The sequence below is a fragment of the Paralichthys olivaceus genome, chromosome 5, assembly GCF_024713975.1.
Source record: "Paralichthys olivaceus isolate ysfri-2021 chromosome 5, ASM2471397v2, whole genome shotgun sequence".
NCBI classification, from domain to species: Eukaryota; Metazoa; Chordata; class Actinopteri; order Pleuronectiformes; family Paralichthyidae; genus Paralichthys; species Paralichthys olivaceus.
The window spans coordinates 9,980,853-9,989,013 of NC_091097.1; positions in this window are offsets into that span (position 1 = coordinate 9,980,853).

Below are 8,161 nucleotides of genomic sequence, written 5' to 3' on the forward strand. Positions count from 1 at the left end.
ACACAAACATATTAAAGTTACTTTTTTACAAACACCTTCTCAAACAGCTGTTGAGAGCTGAGGTCTCACTTTTGTTCTCACAACGGGGAGCTTTCCAAGAGCCGAGCTTCTGTCTCCCGCACTGACAACGCTCATTCGCCGAGATGTCTGATGAGCTGCGAGGCTCCTCGGCAAAATCCAAAAGAGCTACTGTTCAAGGAGGAGCGCTGGCAGAGGGGTGTCGGTATCAGGTATTTTAAAAATTAATGAATGTGTGAATACAGGCGGATAGACGCTCTGCCTGCCTCCGTTACCTCGGTCAGTACAGATGAAACATTCAGTGTTGAGTGGAAGTGTGGATGTAGCGTGTTTAGGTCCATAGGGAAAGAATGGAGGAGCTGAGTTATTATATGGTGCACACATTTAAACTCTAATTTGAAAAATAGATTCAATTAGGAACATTTTACTAGGAATTAATGACAGCATCATTTCAAGTGTGAAAACTGATGTGACCCACAGCCAGAAAAAAAATCAATGATCTGAGTTCTACACACAGCATCAGCTGCTAAAATGAAACTGCCTCAATTAAGATTAAACCAAAAAAACAGCCCCAAAGAACATGAGGAGCAACTACTTTCCATTCTTTATGAGAGAAAGTGTGAACTGACTCTGATCAATTATCTCAATGTCTCTATGGTTGAAACCCAGAATGAGTTTGGGCAAAAATATATTTAAAAAAACTGGTGATTTCTTGGATATGTTTTTGTTCATAAAACCTAAGTAGAAAGACAAGAACAAAAGAGAAGTACTGTGGAAAACAATGGTGATTGGACATGGTTTTGGGAATGTCACAGGGCAATAGATTAAAGAGACCAACCCAGTGTTGGAGAGAGCTTCTCTGAGGGGATTGTGATGGAGGCTCTGCCCAGTTTCTTTCAGTCGCACTGATGAGACACTTTCTTTCCACCTGTTAAATGGGAGAGTGAAGAGGCGTCTCTGCAGGAAAGGTGCAATACAGCTTTATTAGTGAGTGACTGCGTTATATTCAGAATCATTCAAAGTTGTAGTATCGTTTATACTTCATCATCTCCTTTGGTTATACAACCAATCTCCTCCATGTCATATGGATTTCTGTTTTTTCCTTACTTAATACACTGTAATTATATATGAAGACCAATCTAATTTTGACACTCCGACAAGAGTCAGTTTAAAGAACACAGATCTAAATTTCCTCTTCCAGTTTTCGTCCTGCTCATTGTGCCTATTAGGGAAACTGCCAGGGAAACTCGCTTCACATTATATTCTGTGCATGCGGTCGCATCAGACTGTGTAAAAATGAAACACTTCACAGTTTGGCTCGAAGCAGAATATCATCAAATAAACTATTCTCATCCCTGTCAGACAAAAAACACCACAGGACATTCAAATCAATATTTGTCACCGCTAATTCTCTCTCAGGGCTTTAAATGAGACAGGTACAGCTGAACCGAGGTGTGTTAGCAACAAGTTTTTGCACTTTACTGTGTTGAAATTTGGCTCTTTTGAGATGGAACTGTTTTTTGACTTTGACAGTGAGTAACACTGAAGGAAATCATCATATTTACTGATTAAATGTTTTATTTCTCATTAGAAACCGACAAATTATTTTCCAAACCAAGAAACGTCAACAGGTTTGTTTGCCAGGAGAAGGTCTTGCATCCTGTGTCATTATCTTTGCTTTTTCCCATTTCCCAGCCCAAGCCTGTTCTGTGATAAGGAACCCCACTGAGGAGCACTTCTCATTTTGTTTGGATTCAGGGTTGTCGAGCCTCAGATGACAGCAGGGATTAGGTGCCCCCTGTTTATGTGCTTTTCACGAGGCACTGGTCATCAAGAATAAAGAATCTGTGGAGATACAATCTGAGAAAAGGAATCGGAGAGCCACTGAAAGGACATTGGAACCCACTTTGCAGCCATCAATTGACTCTTGTCGCATTTAGGAAGCAGAAACAGAGGTGTAGCCGTCCAGCGGTGATCAATCGCTCGCCGAAGCAACCCTTTGTCCGAGTCGCAGGAACCTAAATAGATCGCACAAAATCCATCGGCCACATGGTTTGTCTCAATCAATAACAAGCTGTGTTCAGAAGTGCTCACAGCAAAGTGAAGGGATTCTTTTTTAACAACACTCATCCCCTCCTCTGATGGCAGCTGTCCATCAATCGTGTCAGTCAATGCAGAGTCAGCGACAGAGATGTTTGACAATTTGTTATTATGATAAATTATATATTCAGCAAAAACTACTTGGAACAACTTGGAATCAGTAATTCCTATTTTAGAAATAATTTCAGAAGTCACTGCTGCTTGGGATCATTGCAGATTATCGTCCCTCGAGGAATGCAGCAGATTTGTGGGGAGAGCTAACGGGAGCTCGGGCTCCCCTGAAAATTGACTTTTAGATATTTTGGGGGAGCTCCAACACATCATATATTTTTGTCACAGGTTGTAGACTTTGATTTTCTGTCCAAAAATATGTCTTTGTGTGTTTTTCTCTTATTAAAATACCAATATTGAATGTATGAACCCACAGATAATGCAATGTATGTTTTAACGTTATGTCAGAAAGTCTACAAAAGCACACACACATCCCAACTTGAAAGACCACTAGATACTTACTGAAGTGACTAAAACCAGAGGACGAGAAATGACGAGAGTTGATGCTCCCATAAACTTTTTTTTTCTCCCAGGTAGGTAATGTTTACGCCCAACATGTTAAAAACATTGATTTGATCCATTTATAAAGTGACGGTTTGGCGATAGAGAGAGCACACAAACAGAATGTTTTGTTTTCACAATATCAGCTGTTGACCGCGCTGCACTTCCATATGTGCGTGTTCGTGATACAGTAAGTTCAGTTGTTGCACTGGAAAATAGGGCTCTCTCCCTGGAAAACCAAAGACTGAACAGATTCCTGTTAGTACATCACTGACAAAATGAATCAAAAGTTGAGAGATTAAAACACTCAGTTTTTCAGCTAAAGTTACTTAATTAGAACTTCCTGACATATTAGAATCCTTTTCTTACTCGGTGGCAGGCGAATCTCAGGGTGCTGACTTTACCCTTGGTGCAAGAGGATCAGATTTTTCATTTGGAAACTGCTGAGCGCTGCCAAAGCCAACTGTGTGGTAATTAGACAATAATGTCGACTATCAAGACGCTCAGCGGACAACGGAGAGGATGGCATTTTTAAACCGCGTCCCCTTGTTGGGAAGAAACAAAGAAAGCAATGCATAAAAATAGTTTTGATTTTAACAACATGGGCCAAATGTCAGCAGCAATTAGCTGACACTGCGGTTGGCAAGGAGAGAGGTAACCTGCTGTTCAATGGCCTTTAGTCAGAGCTTGACTTTTGTTCTTGTTGTATCTTTACAGCAGCAAATACACAGAGGAGGAAGAGGATGAAGAAGAAGATGAAGATGAAGGCAAAAAGAAGAATTATATGTTGGAGGATTTTGTGCAGGCAGTAAAAGTTATTGGAGAAACATAATTGACATATGATTCTGAACCTAGAATCTGGATAACTTAGATTTCCATTTTCATCAAAGTTAACCATGTCTTTCAGTTTATAATTCACCATGTCACAAAAGAAATGTCTTCTCTAACTTCATGAACATGACAATGGGCTCAGTGCACTTCAATGGTCCTCCAAGTCATTGGGATGTGGTAGAAGGAATAATTCAATGTGAATGTGCGGCAGCTGATCAATTTGAAAAGATCTTTTGATGCATTCATGTTCAATCTCAAAGAAATTTTCTTTCATTAACAAAGTTTTATCAATTAATTTCCTATGATTTTTTCCAGAAATACAATATCTCCTATGATGCTACGCAGACGACACCAGGCTTTACCTCTTTAGAGCTCGGTGACAATGGCAGCTATGCCACAGTTGAGTCTCATCTTCAGGAGATAAAAGCCTGGATGGCAAATTACTGTTTTCAGTTAAATGAAAGCAAAACAGATGTGCATCTCGCTTACTAACCCAAATTAAAAATCATATGTAAACCCTAAGTTTTTAAAGGTTCTCATCAATTTTCCTTTTCATACAAGTTGGTAGAAGATCTCTCCTTGATGAACTTCCAATGCAAGTGACTGAACAAAATCCTCTGTCCTTACTTTGAGAAAAGAAAATCTATCTAAATGTATTTAAAATTATTTTGTGAGGCTTCAACAGACTGAGCTGAACAAATCCAGTGAGTTTCCTTTAAAAGTCCTTTTAGTTCTGAAAATATTATTTTCCTCCACCAAAGTTCAGCAAGGAAACACTGCTCAGGGAAGCACAAAGAAGAAAATTTGAATAAAAAAACCCTGAAACTTTCAAAGATTCCCAATTATTTTGATTAACTCAGACTGCTGAAGCCTCGTGTGAGCTGCAGATAAGCTTTGTAATGTATTTTTGCACAAAACAGGACAGTGAATGTCCCATAACATTTACGTTGCAAGCTTGTCAGAGAAGGATCTTTCATGAACATGCAGGAGGAACGATTGCATAAAGCTAAAAACCATTTTCATGTCAGAATTGGACATTTTAACAAACATTTCCTTTTAATCATGCATTCTTACCTCCTGCCACGTGCAGGGAAAGTTGCAAAACAGGCAGTAATTAGGTGAAAGAATTCTACATGATAAATAATGATGAAAATAAAAATGATCATTATGTCAGTGTTTTTCTGACCCTAAAACACCTATGTGCAGAAAATGATCCAGTAAATATCGCTGTGAAATTAATTTTGATGGCACAGGATAACGACTGCTGTAAAGACGGTTTGTTGGTGTGAAGGATGCTTTATGTTTATGTCCTCTTTTTTAATTATGTCAGTCTTTGGGTCTGGTTTAATTATCGGAAATGTGCAGGAGTGAGTGATGGCAGAAAAAGACAACGCTTATTTTAGAATAAGGAATATTATAGCTTCACTCTTCAGATGGAGTTAGCAGCAGTAAGATCATCAGAGTTTGCCCACATGTATGTCACTGCTGGGACATTTAAGTGAACTGGGTTTGTTCAGTGGAGGGGAATAAAACATTAGAGCACATTGAGCATTCTTCTTTTAGTTCTAATTTAGATGTGACTTGGTTTATTCTGTATTGATGACAAACTCAAGTTTCTGACTCTGTCACATGACCATTTTAACCTTTTAAAGCATCTAAATTCAAACGATTCCAGTTTCCAGCTATCTCCGACTGATTCTAAGGTCGTGAAGATACACCGTCCACTCTCAGTCTGATTTCTAGCAGACAGATGGGAATCTGTAGGAAATACTGAGTGGGTGTTTACCACAAATAAAGATGAGTCATTTTTTCTACTCTGCAACGTGAATTCTGAAACGGATCACTGCTGTCAAACTTTCTTTTTTTCCAAAAGAAACAATTCTTACTGTCCTAACACTGGCATCTTCAACAGCCTGCAGTGTGCCACATAATTTAGCAGCATAATGTCAGGTTTTAACACGTACAGTGGGTAGAATAACTAAATCCTGTCAAGTCCTGATATCATACTGATACTATGATCCTATAATCTCTGCATAGCAAAAAAAAAACTGAAAGAGATTTCCTGATATCCTTGGTATTATGGGAAGGGGAGGTGTTTCATTACTGCACCGCTGTGCAGAAGCTTGGCAAGGTTGCTTATCCTCAGTGGTCAATTTAAAAGGGAAAGATTATTTGAATCTGCAGAGACAATATTCCCTGCTGGAGCTTCAGCCAGGGCACGGCCAACGGCTCAGTAGCTTTAATATGGCAGCAAAGAGACACACGGTGAAGTAATTATCACATAGCAGCAAGTGGTCAAGTGTTGATTTTGATTGCTGTGTTGATATTATATTAACATATATCAAGTGTATAATAACGTCGTGTTTGTGTCGAACACATGTACCGACGGCACGGCATGAAAGTCAGCTTGTTGCCCTACAAATATCATATTCCTCTGAAGGCTCACTGCAGGACAAACTTCCACGTATCAGAAGCTTGTGATTAGGAGCAATTTCTGGGATAACTGCACACACCGAGCAAATGTTTTAACACATTCTGCTCTAGTAGTCATACATTCGTGCCGAATACAGAAACTTCAGCTTCATCAAAGTTCTGGGGGAGTGCAAAAAGATGTAATTCCTGAGGTTCTATGGAATAAAGTTCCTGAGTAGATTCAGAGTTCATTACAACCTGGAGCCGTCCCTGTTGACTGTTAATGACACGGCTTCTGTGGACAAGTGCAGTGTTCACAGAAGTAAGTGTTATGAAGAGTGTCTGCTGCTGTCCATATTAGTATCAAAGGAAAATTACGTTTTCTGTGTGTGTGCGTGTGCGTTCATGGTTTATTGCCATTTTATTGGACTTAAACCATTAACTACGAATGGATTCTGTTGCGTATTAAGTCCAGGAGAATGAGAGAAATGAAAAAATCTGAACAATCCGCCATGAAAGCAAAAAAATGCAAAATTTTAGCATAGAAAAACAGATTTTCCCTTTTTTTAAATCTCTCTTTTTGTGTCCCTTGAATATTAGTTCCGAGCCCGTATTCATTCCCACCAGATACAAACATGAGTGTCCTTGTGGGTCCAGGGCCACTCTCTCATGTGCATGAATGACACATCAAAACAAAGAAGTATGGAAGTTTTAGAACTGTCTCCACTGCAGTTTCTGCAGTTTCACACTTCTCACCATCCTTTTGAAATGTAAAACTGTTCGAGTCTGAACTTTTTTCTCGTTTTATATTTCTGTCATTACCTTGATAGACTTTATGTGACCTTGAAGTGATCGACATGTTTGCTGACCATATTTTACAGAGGACAGATTCACGTGGCATGAGTAAAAAACAAAAATGTTCACGTCTGTCTAATTCTGCTGCTTGTTTTCTCACAAACAATATTTGGGTGTTTTTTTGTGCCAGATGTGCTTATATACTTTTCCATACATCCATTATCCATACAACTTATCCTTTAAGGCTTGCAGGCGAACCTGAGTCAATCCCAGCTGGCGGTGGGCGAGAGGCGGGGGACACGCAGGTCACCAGTCCATCCCAGTGCTGACTGACAGAGACAAACAACCATCCACACCTACGTTAGATTTAGACTCTCACATTAACCCTAACCCAAAAAAAGTTTGGATTGTTGGAGGAAACGATGTAAACTCCACACAGGACCGGGATCCAAATGTTTGGATTGGTGCAAAAAAAGCTAAAAGCAAACCGAAATGGACTGTTTGTGTTAACGTGGCTGTGCATCATCAGCGAGCTACATTTCCTCACATCATTCAACATGAGCTGTGGGTGAAACGATGCTGTCTGGGGGGGCAGCTCAACCGGCCTGACAAATGGTTATATAGAAAAGTGCAGAGGCTTTAATAGTGTAACAGAAATGAAAAAATAAAGTAACTGCAACTTGTTTATGTCCTGGGGTATTGTGCAGCCGTATGTACCCAGAGGAGCCAAGGCTGTTGTCTGTATAAGCAGCATTGAATATGAGACGTTTTACTTGTAAAATGTGACAAAGCACCTCTCAGTGTCCTGCTGAGGCCGTGTGCACAGCATAAAACTGATTTCCATCCTTCGTTACTTTGCAGTAAACAGAATTTAATGATCAAGAAAGAATGGATTAATGGATGCCTAACCTTGAATATTTTATTGTTTATGAAAACCAGTTCAGTAAGATTTCTGTGCGCCAGGATTCTATTGTTTTAATGTCAAATGTGACTTTTATGAGCACTGAGTTTGCTGAAATAAGAGAAGACTTGTTATTGAGCATCTGCAACTCTTGTACATTTCCTCTGCTTATCACTTCCCTGCTAATAGCCTACAGTATAAGTACATTTAATCAGTATGATCCCTCAGCAAACCTTCCTACACTTGTGTGCTCTACCTTTTTTTAAAGGACAGATTACATTGAAATAGTCAGCGTGCCATGACACACAAATTGACCCCATTTTCTTCCATACAACATGCAAACACAGAAAATTGATTTTAAACAAAAGCCAGTGCGATATTCAGGCAAGCATCTGCACAGGGTCATGGACAGAGACAGAATGGCGATGTATATTTATATTTTGGTATTTAAAAAACGATGACCATGAACACAGCTGCCGCCTCTCCTCTCTACTCCTCACACATTTAATCCGTGACAGTGAAAGAGTGGCCACTGACACTGCTTTCCAGTCT